The sequence below is a fragment of the Capsicum annuum genome, chromosome 5 (genome assembly GCF_002878395.1).
Source record: "Capsicum annuum cultivar UCD-10X-F1 chromosome 5, UCD10Xv1.1, whole genome shotgun sequence".
NCBI classification, from domain to species: Eukaryota; Viridiplantae; Streptophyta; class Magnoliopsida; order Solanales; family Solanaceae; genus Capsicum; species Capsicum annuum.
In genome coordinates, this window is record NC_061115.1 from 44,749,311 (window position 1) to 44,768,786 (window position 19,476).

Sequence of the window (19,476 nt, forward strand, 5' to 3'; positions counted from 1 at the left end):
GGAGAGCTTTATTAAATCAAATGGTGTGTTGTTAAAATCTCTAGCACAAAGAATATTATGTACAAACCAAATCAAGTACAATGATTGCTTGTGTTTTTTTGAAGTCTTTTATCTTTCAACTCTTCTATCAAATTTATGTTTTTGATGCTTGTACCAACAAGGGACAACAAGTCATCACCATCACTTGACTTGCCTTTTGGTGTGTGGGGTGATCTTTTAGTGTTACAATAGGTATAGGTTGAGAAAGAGGATAACATTTTAGTCCAGTAACTATGGCAAATTCCTTCCAACCAAAACAAACTAGCATGCCACAGTAATTTATCCACACCTCATCCATCTTATCTTTATTTTCATACATTAGCCTATGTTTGAGAAGTCCATACATCATGGTCATTTGAAAATGAGCATTATTGTCCTCCGGCAAATCAAGATATTGCCCAAAGCAGTTGTCCCTGAAATAAGCATCCAATTTTTATTCTCGAAGTATTTTTCTGAAGGTATCAAACAATTTTTTCATAGATGACTTAATCACATAATCACAATTTAAATTTGTGGTACCATCACACTATATTCTCACAGAAAAACTATCAGTATTAAAGGTTTTGACAAAGTATTCAGTAGAAAGGCTATTAGGATTAATATTAGCATTTGGATCATATTGACTTTTAGAACTAAATTCAACATATCTTTTGAAGCTTTCCACTTCCTCATGTTAATTTTCTTTATCATATTAAGAGAAAAAATACCACAAATCAGGATTTTCTTGTGTCCTCATTTCATTTTTAAGCAACAAATATTAGAATTGTTAACTTATACTAAAAGACAAGTTAACTCAAGTTCCTTTTTTTCTTCATAACTAAAAAGTCCTAATTTCTTACCTATGAAAGTAAAAAAGGAACGATGAAGTACTCGAAGCTGTTGTCGTCGAAAGTTGTTGGAGAATATTGTCACATCGATTGGTAGTTGAAAGTTAAAAAGAAATGATGAAGAACTTAAAAATATTGTCGACAAAGGTTGAAAGTTACCTGAGATTGAAGAGAACCATGGTTTCGCAAAACTATTGGGAGAAGTTTGAGAGAGAGAATCGATACATTGGAGAGAGAGGGCAGTTTTGTTATGGGTTGACTTGTGTTTTTAAATAAATTTCAAATTATTAATTGAATATACAATTGACTTAATCAAATTTTAATTTAATACTTTCATCAAAATCACCAATAGTCAAATACAAAATTAAAAGACACTTTCTTTAATTTTTTCATATAAATTGCAAGACATCACTCCACCGCGCACTTTAGTACCTACAATTTTCACAACCCCAATGTTAATATCGCCTACTCTCTCTCCCTCTCCGCTCTGCCTTTTTCTTCATATTTATACATACTTTACCTTCCCGGCAATTCATGTAAACTCACCCATACACAACACACAAAACAAAATAAAAGGTTTCAAAACTTAAAAAATAAAAATCAAGAATATGAACCTCATTTGCTGATGTTCAGTAGATAAAGAACAAAAATTTGATTCTTGGCTATTAATTTTCCTCTTTCTATGTGGATAAAGGCTTGTGGGTGGTTCAATTTTGATGTTTTAAGACTGTTATTGGGCTAAATAAGAAGGTGTTTGTATGGAGATGGTACCTAAAAGATTGAAGCCTTTACACAATTTCTCATTACCATGTGGGTTGAAGTAGGTGAATAAAAAAATTCTAGAGGTGTGTTAAGGTAGATTTTGACGAAGAAATAACGTCTGTCCGTCAGATGTCAGAATTGATTGGAAGGTAGAGACAGTCGAAGCATCGACGAAAATTTAGATCGGTGAATGGTGATAGTGATGAAGGGATTGAAGATATAAGAGAGAAACTACTATTTGATCTTCAAACAAAGACTGATAATATGAACCATGCAATATTGAGGGAGGGATTAGATTCTCCTGCACCAACATCGGCACCACGATTGATGCCGCCGCCGATGAATTAAGTAGGCCGTGGAACTTGAGGACTCGGCGTGTTTATTGTAATAAGAATAATGGATTTTTCATCAGCGCTAGAGCTGGCGGAAGTGGCGATGGATCGCCACCATTAAGGATAGAGAATAACAATTCTTCATGACTTAGAAGTGATTTTTCCGGTGGAGCGACCACCGGAGCTTCTTTAGTCAGAGAGAAGAGATTGAGGGTGAAATATTCGATTTATTTTTCACGTAGAGAAATCGAGGAAGATTTCATGGTGATGATTGGAAATAGACCCTCTCGTAGACCAAAGAAAAGAGCTAAACTGGTTCAAAAAATTTGGATGTAAGCCGCTAATCTTGTCGACATTCATAAAGTTGATCTCAATTTATTTATTTATTTATTTATTATTTTTCATTTTTGGTGATGGTAATTGGTATAATTTGAATTTAATGTTTGATTTGTTTACTTATGCAGACATTATTTCCCGAGTTATGGTTGACCGAAATTACAGCTGACTTATACAAATCGCTTGAAGATCAATAGGTTGAAGAAAAGATCTTATGAACATGATCATGGTTTAATATTTATTTTTGAAGATGAAAAGGTATAATTTTGTAATAAATTATGGTAAAGTTTTGACACCCACAAGTTGGGAATTTGATGAAATTATTGAACTTCCTATGTAACAAGAAGGGTATAAGACAGCATAAATTTTAGCTGCAATTGTTTTGTTAAAATGATTTGAGTTGTTCATAGTTTTCTTCTTCTCTGTTTATGTTTTTGGAATAAAGTTTAACATAGTGCTGATGTTGTCGAATCGTAATCAGTAATTGTTCACAATATTACTGCCTTGTTCCTTTCTGTAAATTCAATTGTTTGTATTGTTCATTCATGGACGGTGTTCATTGCTGTATTTTATTTTTTATACTTCCTTGTTTTGATTTATTTGGCCTATTTTAATTTGATATGGAGTTCAAAAAAGTAAATAAGATTTTTTCAAACAAATTAAGACACAGGGAGCAACTTTTTTAATTTACTGCATTTGAATCAAGGTTTCCAAATAACATCTTTTCAACAACTTATGAAATTGTTGTGATATACTTCCTCCATCTCATTTTTTGTGTCATCATTTTCTTTTAATTTGTCGCAGAAAGAATGTCATATTTTGTTATTTGCTAATTATTTAGCGGCATCATTCTCATTTTATTCTTATTGAGTCTCACTTAATAAGAAAAGACAACTAAAAAGTAAATACTAAACTAACTTTAAGAGGGACAATTTTTTAAACTTAACAAAGTGATCATTTATTTCTTAAATTTCGTGTCTAATTAAATAACGACATATAAAATGGGACAGAAGAAGTATTGTTTTTTTCCAGGGCAGTGTGGTTGCTTGCTTCTCTATTTGGGCATGCTCTTTCTTGAAAGTTATTTTTCTAAATGCTATTCCCTTTACATTCTGTGATTTTATGTTAAGTTACTCAGATTGTTTAAATTTAAAAAGTTATAGTAAGTGAAAAGATGTATTTTTTATAGCAAGTGAAAAGATTGAAATTGATGGAAATACACTATGGCTATCTTGCATATGTTTTAATCTTGTAGCCCCTTGTATTTTATTTTGATAACTCGGTGCACTACCCCTGAATTGGGCCATAACCAGCGTGAATCCAAATTAGTTGGGCTTTAATGCGGGTACCAGACGCCGGATGGGAAATAATAAAAAAGATAACTCAGTGAAGCATTTTTCTAAGTTCAATTCGCACCTTCTAGTGTTTTCATGTAAAATCATTCATGATCCTCTCTTTACTCTCTCCATCTTATTTTATGTATAAATATTTGAATGATCATAATATTTTAAAAAAATAAATTAATCTTTATATATAAACCAAATAGAGGCAAAATAACAAAATTATTAGTTTCAAGGTGAAAAAGAGAATTGTGTTTTTTTTTTATTTCCCCTCTTGTAATATAGCGAACTTTGTGTGAAATGAGTCTTAAGTGTATTGAATTAAAAGAACTCTCATTGAATTAGAAAGAGAAAGATGACTTTCTCTATAAAACTATTATCCCCTCAAAACAAGGCTAATGAACCAAGCCTTGAATGAAACACTTACTTCGTCCATCCTTCCAATTCCCCCAAATCGGTCTCCCCTTAATGAAATCCAAATAGAAGATGCCCCCCATCTTATAAAGACATCATAGTCGGATCTATCCAAACCCCAACATCCTTCTTCAGGATGGATTCCTCAAACGATGACTAGATAATGAAAAATACCAACTCGATTAACCTAAGTGTAGAAGACAAACAATGTATTTATGTACCCTGGAGCCACTCAATCATAATCAAGGCAGTCAAAATAAAATTCAACCACTAGTACCTAAAATGGAAATTGGAGGATATCTGGAACTCTCCAAGCCGCTATACCTCATAGATCTAGGTATCGCTACTTCACCATAAAATTCACTAAGCCAGAGAACCAATCAATAGCCTTGCATGGTGGACTTTGGTTCATTTTCAAAAGTTTTATCTCTATGAGAAAATGGGAACCCAACTTTGTGTCAAGGGAGTCCAAGATAGATTCAACTGAGATTCGGTTCAGGTTGCCATATCTACCAACTGAGTTCTATGATGCAGCAATTCTTCAGAGGATTTGAAGAAAGATAGGGAAGTTATTAAAAGTGGATGCCTGCCCTTCAGATACCCTAAGGGGTAGATATGTGAGGATCTATGTCCATGTTTCTTTGGACACCCTTGTTTCATCCTCAATCACTATCAGAATTCATTCACAGTTCCCTTTTTATGAGGGAGAGGGCCTATTTTACAAAAAATGTAGGTGCCTAGGCCATGTAACCACAACTTTCCACTAAACCAACAAATAATCCCAAGCAAACTCCTCTAATGAGGTAAGCATGTCGGCACCATCAAGTGTGGCGAATAAAGATTAGGATTAGCAAACTGTATCATTTTTAAAGAGAAAGAAATCACCAGCGACGAACTCTAAAGGGACTAATGCCCTACAATCGATCTTTAAGTTTAAAACCATCGATGCAGTGTCAGGTAAGTTTGTTAACCAAACCTCACCGGAGCTCCCTTAGGAAGGATCCTCTCTCCCTATCCCTGTTAAGCCTGGAGTTAATAGTCCTACCCATAGAGAGACCCTTAAGCCTCTTGGAGCTAAATCCCAAGGAAAGACTATTGTTGGGCCTCAGTCCGACCAAACTTTGGAGGCCCAAAAGGTGGATCAAAAAAATAAAGGCCTGATAGACAAAAAGGCCTCCCATTTTTCCTGGAAAGGAAACACCTCAACAAAGACCTCTACTCTTAATAAAGGCCTACTAAATATAGGGTCCCAACCTCTTATTAAAGATCCCAACTCCCATCTTTTAATTCAAAAAGCTTCTAATAGATTTTCTCTTCTTAACTCTATTGAGTTAAAAAGAAAAAAGCCTTTGAAGGGGGCGACCACGCATGCCACCTAAACTTAGGTGATCATGAACCTAAACTCCTAATGTCGGGTGATTTTTCCACTCTCCATAGAGATGTGATGGAAACTATACTTAGCATGGACATTGTATTTAATACAACTGGAGTTCCCGATAGTGGAACTCCCCAGCTTCCCGTCAGTGTGACCTCTAAGGATATATACCTTAAAGAAGTTATGTTTGAGTCTAACCAAGACACAAACATAAATCCATCCAAAAATGTCATCTCGATAACCATAACAACTGAATCACTTCCTCCAACCTATCAACCAGCCTCCTGGCTGGAGATTTTCCTATCTAACCAAACTGTCCCTCTGCACATAGAGTGGGAAGGGAAGAAAATAACTATCCTAATCCAAGACCTATTGTACCTAGCTCAACTGGCAATAGAATGCTTAAATCATGGGCTCCTGACCTATGGGACCAATGTATGGATGGAAACTATAATGACCCTTCAGGTCATTATCCATATTGTTGTCTATTTTTGCCAATAGAGCTTCTATATAAACATCCCAAGTCATTAGTGATTTACAGGGAGATATAGTTTGGTTACCTGGCGGTTCGTTTGGTTCCTCAAACCACTTTCTCAATTAGAAGTCTTCGTTGGTATTAATTAACCACTAAGTAAAAACTTTAGCAAAACATCCTTATATGAAAAATTAAACTTTGCCAACACATCAGGAATGTTGAAAACTATGGGGTTTCATAACTTATTTATTTAAAACACACCCTGAATGCATCTCGAGGCATTAACCAAAGCTCAAAACCAAGTTCCATACTTCAGCCATACCTAGTGTTGACCCAGATACCACGACCGCGATGGCCAAGGTGCGACCACAGTGCCGCGACCACAGTTAGGAAGAGGGCGTGACCCCGCTACCTAAGGCCTGAGTAAAGCCTATTTAAGTGTTGTCTTGGATGAGATTTTGGTATTTTGTGCCTTCTTCTTAAACCTTAAACCCTAATGGAGTGTAAATTCTTCTAAGTGAGTCTTGTGGGTTGAATTGTAGCTTAAACAACTTGTGAAATTGAATCTTACTACAATCTAAGGTAAAAAATCTTCTAGTTTAATATTGATTTCATGATTTCTTGACCCAAAACCCCTAAATCATTGAGGGCCAAGTGTAGCCCCAATTTGATTGATTGACTTAAATTGCTTGAGAGTTATGACTCCCTAAAGGTAGTTGAACAATGGGTAGGTTTTGAAAACTCATTTTTCAAAGGTGAAACCCACTTGGGGTTTTGTTGTTACCTTAAACCCATTGCACAATGGTGCCATAATGGGTATTGTTAATCTTGTTGCAATGCTTAGATTATATTATTGATAGCTTTGCTTGTGGAGGAAGAAACTTCAATAAAAGGAAAGGAAAATCTTGTTGGTTCGCAAGTTGCTCGGACTCAAGGTAGGTTAGGCTTACTCGTAGTTATATTGAACTTGATTATAGTATAATTGTTGATATCTTGTACGATTAGGCGGGGTTTATATAATAAATTATTGAATGGTAATAATTGGGATTAGTTGGTTCTTATAGGTTATTGAATTTTCAAGGTGATATGCTTGACCCTTAGCCTAGAACCTTGGATAGTCTACTTATAGTTTCATGAATAGTATGATAATACTTTAGTTGCTCTAATAGATGAGAATGGTATTGCTCCCTAACCTTAGGATTATGTTGATTTTGCTAGTGCTTACTTAGAAAATGACTTTGGTGTTGGATTGACTTATGAGGAATACTTGAAAAAGGTTTCCCCTATAGGCTTAGAAAGGATTGATAAGCCCTTATGATGTAATTTAGATAACTTAGCCTAATCCGGGTAGATGTCAGCCTTGTGATGGTGGACTTTGGCATTCTTGGAATATAGGAGTGGTACTTGACCACCTTAAGCTTGAAGTATGAAATTACTTAGAGGCCTAGATGCTAGGTGAGTGTCTAAATTATGTCATGGAGATTATTTATGGTTAAACCCCGGTTGTTGGATTATATACGTTTTCGATAGTTGGTTAATATGTATACTTGATGGATTATCTTGTAGTCATGATATGGATAGCCTTTGGAAAGTGATGATTGTGTATATAGTGTATGAATACTAATGCTCAAATTTATGCTTATGTTATGTGGTAATGCTTATTAGTAAGTTAGGGTGATACATTTTCTTGTACATCCTTATTACCCTATTATACTGGGCTTGTATTTTCTTATTAATTTAGCTTTGTACATGTATGTATATTTTTCCCTTGAGAAATATAAAATAGCATGATGATGCTTGGTGAATATGAAAGACGTGTTAATGTGATGATAATACCCAGTGAATCTGGCAGAGGTAATGATGTATGATGTTGCCCAGTGAATCCCAAGGATATGTGAAGTATGATGGTGCCCGGTGAATTTGAAAGATATGTTGATGTTATGATGTTGCCCAGTGAATTTGGAGAATATGTTGATGTAATATTGATACCTAGTAAATCCAAAAGAGGTGATAATGTTATAATGATACCCGATGAATCTGGAGGATATGTTAATCTTATGTTTATACCAAGTGAATTTGGAAGAGGTAAAGATGTTATGATGCCATGTGGGAAAAATTTACATAAATGCATTGATACTTGTGACGTTAGGCCGTGTGGGACCAAACCGCTTATATACTTGGGACATAATGTCTTCTTTGGTAGATGGTTATTCTTTCCTTGTCCTTATTCACTAAATAAGAGGTGTGATCCTTATTGACCCTAATTGGTAACTAAAAGTAACTTATGTTTATTAACAGGTTAAGGCCAATTGGTATATGAAACCTTGTGTAGGACCAATGGCTTACCTAGCAAATCTATTCAACTTGGAATAATGGTTATGTTACGGAATTTTGCCTAGTAAAGTGGCTTATGTGACAACTAGTTATTCCTAATAAATGACTATGACTTAAATACTAGAAGTCCAGTAAATTAGTTGGTGAACCTTACTTGCCTAAAATATGGAAACTATTCCTTAAGGTTTTGACATGCCAAATGATGATGGGCTTAGTATTGCATGATGAATACCTAGGTTGACTTTTAATATATAATGCCATCGTGGATTGATTGATGGCTTCTATAATAAGAGTACTAACTAAAAATTGTCATTGTGATAGATGAATAATTGATAATAGTGGTAACATGTAGCTTGTCTTTATTGAATGGCTAGTAACTATAAGACTTGTAACCTAGTGGCTTACGGAAATAGAGGTTAACTAGTTAGACCTCACATAGAGTTTATTGGCAATTTAGAGGATGAGTAATTATATGATTATGTTATAACCATATTGGTTTCGTTATGCTTACATTATGGTATGGACATTGGACGTGGATATCGGTAATAAGTAATGGCGGGGTTGTGCTACCCGCAGCTTTGGCATTTGTGGAGTAGTTCTACTTTATTGTATTATTGGTTGATCTTTTGGTGTACTCTCTGGTGGTATGAGACATCGTGATGAGTTCTTCGTGTTGTATTTTTTTGTGTACTTTCCAATGGTATGGAACGTCGAGGTAATTTCTTGTGCTTGTGTTCTAAGGATGGTTGATATTATTTATGATTCATAAATTCCTTATTATTGTACATGTGACTTTATGCTTCCGAAATGGTACTTAGTTTGCACGGAGATATTTGGGTATATTGATATAGTGTGTCATGCTATTGCCTTATTAGTATAGTTCTTGATACAGTGATATCAAAGAAGATTTAGTTTCGATCTTATACTTGACTTTAAGATTATTATCTTACCTTATATTATCTTTATATTATAATTTAGCTCAATCGGATGGTGATTCCTACTAAGTACCCATATTTTGGTACTCATACTACACTTCAGGACCTTTTTGGTGCAGACCCAGGTTCTAGTTGCTGTCGTTGAATTAGTTCATGCTGTATTGACTATCTGAAGATAGGGTGATCTCTTGAAGTTCTAGTTTCCCTCTTTCCCCTCTATCTTTATTTGTCTTTTGTTTCTGTGACAAATGTATGAGATTATTTAAGATGTTTGAGACTTGGAGTTATAAATTCTATTGTTAAGTCTAGATGCTCTTGTACTAATACTATCAGGTCATGGGATTGGTATTGAATATCGATTGTCTTTAGTTGTGAAATGCTATTTTTTATATTGTATTCATATATAAGGTCCGTGTTTGACATTTCTACCAAGGTAACCTATTGCATTAGCTCTGGGTTATGGTATCGGCTTGCCTACCGATGGGATATGGTAGGTGCCATCATGACTCAGAATTTGGATCGTGATAGCAACACTATTCCAGGTGATCAACTTCTCTTCCCAAGAGGAATTGACACCTGCTCTCTTATCCAGCATCATGAATTAGCTCACTGTTAGCCTACCTTTCTTTCCACCTCTAAATCCACCACTAATGCTTTAGGGACCAATTTTTGTAAAACCCTCTGGGGAAACCAAGGATGCCTCAGTCAACCCCTAATGCTACCGCTAAATGCAACCTCACTATATCTAACATTGGGGAGAGTAGAAAGGGAGACTAACCTGACAGCTCTAAGAGCAAACAATAGGTAAATAGAAGAGATTCTATCTCAAATGACAATCCCAAGAATAGAAGATCTAACCCTCGAAGGGCCCATAAATCTAGAGTTCATATATCTATTTCAGCAGATGGTAATCATTTTTTTACCTCAGTTCCTAACCAACCTAGGCCTAAAGATAAATATTCCAAACCATACGAAAGAAGGAAAGTTCTCAGTCAGAGTATTTCCTCTAAACAAGAAGAGGAAAACCTCAGCAATAGAAAAAACCTCCAACCCCAAGGGAAGGGAAAAAAGATTACTATAAAACCCCACCAACCTCCACAATCCATGATGATGAACCATATTGTTTGAAATACTAGGGGGATAAGAATGGGGAATTCATAAAACATTGCAAATCTATGGTCACTATGCACTATCCTATCATTCTTGCTTTGCTGGAAACTAGGATGGCTGACCATCAGAACTTATTTGAAGAATTGTGATTTCATTGCCTAATTCATTCTACAGCTATGGAAAACTCAGGTGGGTTGGTCATAGTATGGAATGAGGACACATCTCTATTAACACTGTCTTTATTTCCCCTTGGGCTATCAATTATTCCAGGTGATCAACTTCTCTTCCTAAGAGGAATTGACACTGAATTGGTGAATGCAAAAGCTATCACTTATTCTAATTAGCTAAAATGTATATATTTTGGTAACTTGAGATTTTTTCTGATGTTTTGCTAGTAGATCTGTGATTTTTATGGATTTTATGTACTTTCTACTGGTTTTACTACTTTACCCCTTCTATATTTGTGATTTTTTTGATTTTTTTGGAACCGTGAACTGAATCTATGGTGTATGCAAGCATTTGGTACTAAATTTGTATATTTTTCATAGAAGTTTTGATTTTTTGGTTAATATCGCAAAAATTGAAGTATTGGGAAGGTGAAGGTTAGGTGAAAAAGCATGGGAAAGGTGTGTTTTGGAGCTGATTGGAATTTTCAAGTTCAATAAATTGGCCTATCAGGTAAAATATTCTTGATAATAAGTATGGTGGTTCCAGTAGGAGATTAGCTATGCTAAAGTAGTATTGCTGGTTCTTATTTAAGTTAGGTTTTATTGCAATCTGGTGCGACAACTTTAGAAATTTTATATGATTCCATGAATACTACTGGCTGTTTAAGTTTCACATCTCTACATTTCACATCTCTGCTTGTTTTTTAAATTTTTTTATTGATATTGGTTTTAATATATATTTGTCTGCCAGTAACTTTATATCAATGGAGTGTGGATTGTTGTTACTGCAGTTGTGTTTGATAATTGTGTGTATCCCTGGTAGGGTCGCAATTTTATTCTGTGTGCTACTTAATTAAGAGGCATTTGATATATAGTACCTTCAAATATCCTAATAAACACCTAGCTATAAGAACCTCAAGAGAAGGACTCTCTATGGATTAGGTGGTTGGAATGTAGAGGTTTGTCTTAGATAAGTTGATAGGTAATAGATGTAGATCTGATGGAAATTTCTATTATTGCTGTGTTTTGTTTTCTGCAAAGCTCTGGATACTGTAATTTCTTGTTGCATTATGTATGAACAAAGTTTAGTTCCTAGAAATTTCAATTGTTATTCTCTAGATGACTATTTTGTTGATAATTTGTTCTATCCACTTGCTTTTTTTCGTAGTTTTTTGATAATTTGATTGGCTAGAGAGTGTGTGTTTAATTGAACTTTGTTTTAGTAACTGATTACCTTGATATTGATTTATTGTCTCAAATCATAATTGTAACTTATTTCCTTCTTACATTGATGTTGATTGATGACTTTTGCTATGTTCTGAACTATTGATTTAAGAGCACGATGCTGTTTCTATATGGTTTTCAGAGGTGATTAAATAATTTTGGTTTGTAACCTTTAGGAGATTTAACTTGATTGCGGTGAATTTGCTTTGCGTTATAGTTCACTTTCCCTAGCTATATATATGTTTGCTTTAACCTGTACTTCAATTGGTAGAATAAGTTAACTGCGTGTTGTATGATAATATAAGTGGGTAGCTAAGTGATGCATAGGTGTTACAGGAACATACCTAGACTTTTTCATATAACTTCTCTATCATTAGACATGACGGATAATGAAAATGCTTATAAATCATTTGATTGATTATTGGCATTTATTGAAAATATGTATAACAACTTTGATCCCTTTATGACCTCACCCCCCCCACCCACTCACCCATCCCCTACAAAAAATATGTATCATAATTTCCAATATGTCATTTAATTTTCACTGATTGTCCTATTTTTTATTTCAACATTAATAGAAACATGAATAATCTAGAGCATGGTTGGATGTATGAGAGGTTAGATGGACAAAGGGATTTATACTTTAGTTTTGTAACCGGTGTGAATGAATTTATTCAATTCGCATGTTCTTAACAAAATCACATGAGTGGTGACAAAGTTAGATATACATGTGCAAAATGTCAGAACTATAAATTCGTGGATGTCAAAACGATTAAATGTCACCTTTATCAATCTAGATTTATTGAGAACTATTTTATTAGACTCATCAAGGGGAAAAAGATGTTATAAGTGGGACTTATTATGGTAATGACTTGCATGGTGGTGGTCAACTTGTATTCAGAGAGATACCGATAAATGATTTTGGATGCAATTGGTCCCAACTTTTCTCAGGGTTTAAGTTGAAAATCTTATAGCAATATTGAACCTGAGTCATCTCATCCTTATGAATATTCAATGGAGGAATATCATAATCCCGTATTGAAAATTTTTAATGATTTGCTAGATTCTGCTAATTCAGAGTTATATCCCGGTTCATCCCTCTCTCAACTTGCATTTGTCTCTAAAATGTTAAATATTAAAATAGAGAATAATATATCACAAATAGGCTATAATCAGATGATGGAATTGCTTGAAGAGGCTTTACCTGAAGATAACATAGTGCTTGTTAGCAATTATCAGACGAAGAAGCTAGTGCATAGCTTGGGTTTGCTAGTTGAAAAGATTAAATTTTGTGAATCAGGATGTATGTTGTATTAGGGTGATGATGATGAACACCTTAAATCTTGTAAATTTTGTAGCAAGCCAAAGTATAAGCATTGTGTTGGCTCTCGTAAGAAGAAATTGGTCCTAACAAGAAAATGTATTATTTTCCTTTGATTCCGAGATTGCAAAGAGTATATGCATCCCATGCTACAACTTTCGATATGAGATGGCATCATGAGCATAAAAAAGAGGATGGTGTGATGTGTCACCCATAAGATGCTGAGGCTTGGAAGCACTTTAATGAAACAGATACCTTTTTTTCAATGAACTAAGAAATGTCAGGTTGGGGTTATGTACAGATGGTTTTCAACCATTCAGTCAGTCTAGAAGGAAATATTGTTCGTGGCCAGTGATTGTCACCCCATACAATTTACCTCCAGGAATGTGCATGAAAGAGGCTTATATGTTCTAAACAATCATTGTTCTAGGTCTGAGCAATCCCAAACATAAAATTGATGTTTATCTACAACCTCTAATAAAGGAATTGACCTTGTTGTAGGAGACAAGTGTGGAAGCATTTGACATATGAAAAAGGCAAAACTTTCAATTAAGGGTAGCTTTGATGTGGACAATTAGTGACTTTTCAACTTATTTTTTATTATCGGGATGGAGTACTGTGGGTAAATTAGCATGTCCTTATTGTATGGAGGAAACACAATCCTTTAGATTACAGCATAGATGAAAACAATCCTGGTTTGATTTCCACAGAATGTTCCTTGACCAACATCACCCATTTAGTAGAGATCAAAAGAACTATCTTAAGGGCCAGACTATCAAAAGACCCCTACCAATATATAGAACAGAAAAGGAACTTTTGGACCAAATTTGTAATTTGGGGATAAGAAATGAAACAAAGTTAGATGCAGAACAAATTAATAAAATAATATTTAAGACATGTGGGTGGAAAAAGCGAAGCATCTTTTGGGATTTGCCATACTAGAGTTCTAACATGATTCAACATAATCCTGATGTGATGCATATTGAGAAAAACTTCTTTGATGTGATGCATATTGAGAAAAACTTCTTTGATAACGTATTTAACACTGTTCTTAATTTTGATGACAAAATAAAAGACAATCCACAGTCATGTCTAGATACGACAAAGTATTGTGATCGACCTCAATTGGGAAAGGATAGTAATGGACAATATCCAAAAGTTGTCTATACATTAGACAATGAATCAAAAGCTATCTTGTTTAATTGGGTAAAAGGCTTAAAGTTTCCAGATGGGTATGTTTCAAATTTGGGTACGTTGCCAGACACAAATGTGAAAAGGTTATTTGGTATGAAGAGTCATGATTGTCAAATATTCATGCAACGATTAATGTCTATTGCTTTTCATGAACTACTTCCTAGTAATGTGTGGCAAGCACTTACAAAATTGAGCTTATTTTTTAAGAATCTTACTTCAACCACTCTATGAGTGGATGATATGGTGCGATTAGAGAGAGATATTCCATAAATTTTTTGCAAGTTAGAACGTATATTTCCTCCTGGGTTCTTTGACTCAATGGAACATCTTCTTGTGCACCTTCCATATGAAGCAAGGATTGCTGGACCAGTGCATTATCAATAGGTGTATCCTTTTGAAAGGTAAGTATGAAACTCTATGCCAAAATTGTGATGAATAATTAATACATAACCTTTCAAATATAATGTTCTATATTTTTCTATATATAGGTATTTGGGAACTCTTAAACGGATGATTGGGAATAAAGCTAGTGTTGAGGGTTCCATTTGTGAAGCGTACTTGATGATGAAGTCAACACAATTGTTTTCTCATTATTTTGAACCTCATGTCATGTCATAAAATCATAATATGGATCGTAATGATAATGATGGTGTTGTGGAAGATCTTAAAGGAAATCTTTCAATATCCTCCCATCCAGGTCAACTTTGGGGAGAAGCAAAACAAAGAGATTTAACCTTAGATGAAATCAAGGCGGCCCAAACTTATATTTTATTAAATTGTGAGGAGGTTGAGCCATTTGTGATGTAACCAAATTCTCTTAACAATAATAAAATTTATTCTTATATCGTGACTTCTCTTATTTAAATTATTTTATTGTAATGAAGTATGTACCTACAACGTTTGAAAGAAGAATTTCTAATTCTCTCTCAAAGAGAAATAGACGAGAGCCTTAAAGAAAATTTTTCTATATGGTTCAAGGAATATGTAACATTTAAATAAATATTAACTTTTATATAATGATGTAATTAAATTGGCTTCTCAAATTTAACTAAATCTTTCAATTTCTAAAAAGCTCGGTGCAATTCTATTAAAAATAAATACTTGCATATTTTTGGTCGTGGACCATTAATAGGAGCTACATTCCATTCAATTTATTTTATTAAAGGATATAAATTTCACATAGAATGTCATGGTAGTGTGAGATCAATAATGAACAGTGGAGTTTGTATATTGGATCCAAATTTTGGTGATTATTATGGGTGGATAAAAGAGATTCTACAAGTGGTATACGGTGAAGCACCTTTAAAGCAAACTATATTAGTCAAATGCGAATGATTTGACCCAATAATGGATGTTGGTGTTAAGAAGCATAATCAGTACAAATTGATTGATATTAACCATCGTCATCAGTATAAAAAGTATGAGCCTTTTATTCTTGAAATGCAAGCAACTCAAGTATGTTACGTACCTTATCCAAGCAAGAAAAAGGACAAGGATGATTGGCTAGCTGTATTGAAGGTCAAACGTCAAAATGTTATTAAATTACCAGTTGAGAAAGTGGCAACACCTTCAGAACTGAATGTTCCTTTACAAGTTAAAATCCATGAGATATGTCTATTTTTATTGATGAAGTTATTCTATTGCATGATCCAAATGGGGATGTACTTGAAATGAATTAAACTCTTAATGATGATTTATTTGAAGAGCATCATGAAATCCAAGATGGATCTACAGAAGAAGAATATGAAATTGAGAAAACTAAGGAGGATGAAGAGGAAGAGTTTGAAGAAGACATAGATAGTGACAAGAGCTTGTTAAAAATCAGCTATTTTATCTTTGTTGTATTTTGTTTTTAGTAAGATGATATAGATAGTGATAAGTGCTTGATAAAATCTACTATTCTATCTTTGTTGTATTTTGTTTTTAGTATTTTTTTCCCAAAATATTATCATTTTCTTAGTTTTTGGTTTCCTTTTAATAATATATTACTTTTTTATATCACATCATTTTAATTTGGTTTATAATAGTAATGATCTAACAGCACCATTATTTTTTTTATAGATATGACTCAAGGTGGATATCGTGCAAGCAAGTCCTCAGGTAGGAGTAAGACTGCTAATCGTGCAAAAATTTCTTCTATTCCAACTCCAGTGATTGAACAGGATAATACAAGTTCCATCCCTAGCAGCATGCCTGCTAATCAAACACAACTGCCTAATAGTACGCAATCGGTTCAAACATTGGTAGAAAGAAGTACCGTGGTCATTCCTAAGACATCTCCTATTTATACTTTAGTTTTGTAAACAGTATGAATGAAGTACCCTGGTCATTCCTGAGATATCTCCTGAGAAAGAAGTACCCTGGTCATTCCTTCCCAATAGTATGGAATCGATTCAAACATTGGGAGAAAGAAGTACCCTGGTCATTCACCTAATCAAATCAGCCCAACGGGCCAAATTATGAATGCTCAAAGCAACACAGCAGTTGAGGGAACATCTAGTTAGAGAAATGTATCTGATTCCAGTGATTCCGATTGTAGCAATGGCCGAACCCTTATTTTTCTGTCTTCTTCAAGGTTAGTACTTACTACTTATTTTTTTATATATATTAGGGAATGATGTCAACAATGTTTTCACTTTTTATTGGTCATTATTAGTTGATAATCAATGTCATGGTCAAAGTTTCTACTCCTAATTTTTGTAAGCTATACTCATGCATATTTCTGTTAAGTGTATAACTATTGAGACTGGTGTGGTTGATCTATATTTTGTAGCTAAAGCAATTCCTTGGTGGAAGTACAAAAGCAAAAATATTATGAGATGTATACATAACATGTCAAAGTTATTTAATTTTTATTTACATGTGTTAATCAAGATAAACTGCCCAAATAGTTTTTGTGTTTACTATTTGATTACATAAATATTGTGTAGTGTTATTGGTGTTGGGTTTGATATTGTATAGGTTGGAACCTTCTTCAAAATGCTCCAATTCCATTACATTGTCTTTCAAAAGTGAAGTTGATCCCAATGGGATCAACTGGAAAGGTGTCTCAAATGACGTCAAAGATGGTTATTTTAGAGAATTCAAGGTATATTTTTCAAAATAATAATAGATAGCAATTGTTTGAGTTTGCATCTAACACTTAATTAAATTACTATAAACTGTATTTCAGAAGAATTTTTATAGGGATGCTTTCATTAGTGAAGTTGTGGTGAAGCAACAATGGTTGAAGAAGGCTGCATTATGCTACAAGAATTTTATTTTTAAAATAAAAAAATATAGAGCTATAGTTCAACCAGAATTTGTAAATGACCATGTGTGGAAAAAGTGGAGGAAACTTTGAAGAAGTGATGACTGTATTAAGAAGTCCAAGATAAATTCAAAGAACTGTTGTGGTGGTTATAAAGTAGTTGCTGGGACAAACACAGGTGGCTCTATTACAGCTGGAGAGCACCGAAAGAAACTTGTAAGTATAAATTTTATAAACAGTTTTCAAAATAGACATGCAAGTCATATAATTAAACTACTTAAGAATTGGGCTTTGATCATATTACTAGCTGGCACACTTTCCAAATTAAAATTTGTCCTGGTTAATTTTGTTAATTAGTACTAAGATTTTTGAATTTAAATTCATATCTGATTAGTAAGATAATGGTGATAGTTATTATATGTTCATCCGGTGATTGTCAGTGATGATTGTAATAATATGATGAGTATTAGTGATTGTTGTTTATGTGTGGTTTACTTTGTTAGTCTGTGATGGAGATTATTTAGTTTTTTGGTGGTGATTGATATTGATGGTAGAGATGATTAATTTTTTTGATATTATCCTGTGGTTATGATAACCAGTGGTTGAGGTTGCCAGTGATAGTTAACGTAACTAGCTAGAGGTAGAGAACTTAGTTTACATGTCAACTTAGTCTGTGATGTTGTAGTTTGTTGCTAAATACCTAGAAATTGTTGATTAGTTTCCTATCATTTCTTTTCTATTTTAGTAGCTATGATTTTGTCTAAATTGCGTAGCAAGCAGTTGGTATTGCTGCTATTTTGTTTGGTTTGCTGCTATGTCATTTTGGCTGTTGCTATGCTACTTTTTTCTCTTTCTTTTATTGTTGTATGTGATGCTTTGGTCTTCTGCTACAATTAAACTTGGGAAGGTAGATGAATAGGTGAAAAAAGCAGTCATGGCTGCAAATAGAGCTGCCACTGCTGCTAGATTGCTGCTATCATAGCACACTTTGATCTGCTTCCTATTATGAAAAATTAAAGATTAATTCCTTCATTTTATTAAGTAATTATGAATGTTGGATATCATTAATCAATATGATCATATATATGTGATGTGTAGTGTGAAACTAATAAGTGAACTTAGTTGAATTTTTTTGTTTCTAAAGAAGTTTTTAAGAAACTTGAGCACATAGTAATTGTTGCATTAGTTTATCTGATCACATAGATAAGATTTTTCATCTCTTGATAACATGTACAATACTTTTATATTTTGATAAATGACCAGTAATATTATCTTTGTTAGAGTATTCCGTATTGGCCTAGTCTGGTTATGTGAATGTACGTTGTGTCTTTTTTTAGAGTATCCCATATTGGTTAAGTGAATGTACAGTGTGTCTTTATTTTAATCAAAGATCTTCCATTACGGCCAGAGTTATTTCTACAATTAACTCTGAAGCAGTTGAGTACTATCACCTCTGCAGCACCGGACCTACTCCCTTAAAAACTATTATCGATATTAAGTGGCTCCCCCTAGTGTCAACCACTTCAAACTTCATACTGATGGTTCTTGTTTAGGTAATCCTTATTGGTGGTATCATTACGAACAGTAGGGGGATGGAGTTATTGGTTTTAGTAAAAACTTCTCCTATGCCATCAACAACCTCATAGAGCTTCTAGCCCTAAAACAAGGCCTAAAACTAGCCTTGGACCATAACCTCCAACCCCTGGAAATATACATCAACTCTAAGAAAGTTATCAACATTCTTCATAATGGTAACTTACTCTATGATTCAACTATCTTTGAATACAGGTCATTACTAAGGAGATTGAGAGGACCACCAGTCTATCACACCTATAGGGAACAGAGTAGGGTGGCTGACTTGATGACTAAGAGGGGATCCAAGCTGAATGTTTTTGACAAATTCCATGTTTTTGTTACTCCATCAGCTAGTGTAGGAGTAATTTTTTGGAAATATTATTCTAAAAAAACATATAGCAAATCAAAGGTAATGGGGGGCTAGCACGCCAAATTTGCATATTTTTTAGCCAGACTAAGGCTTTGT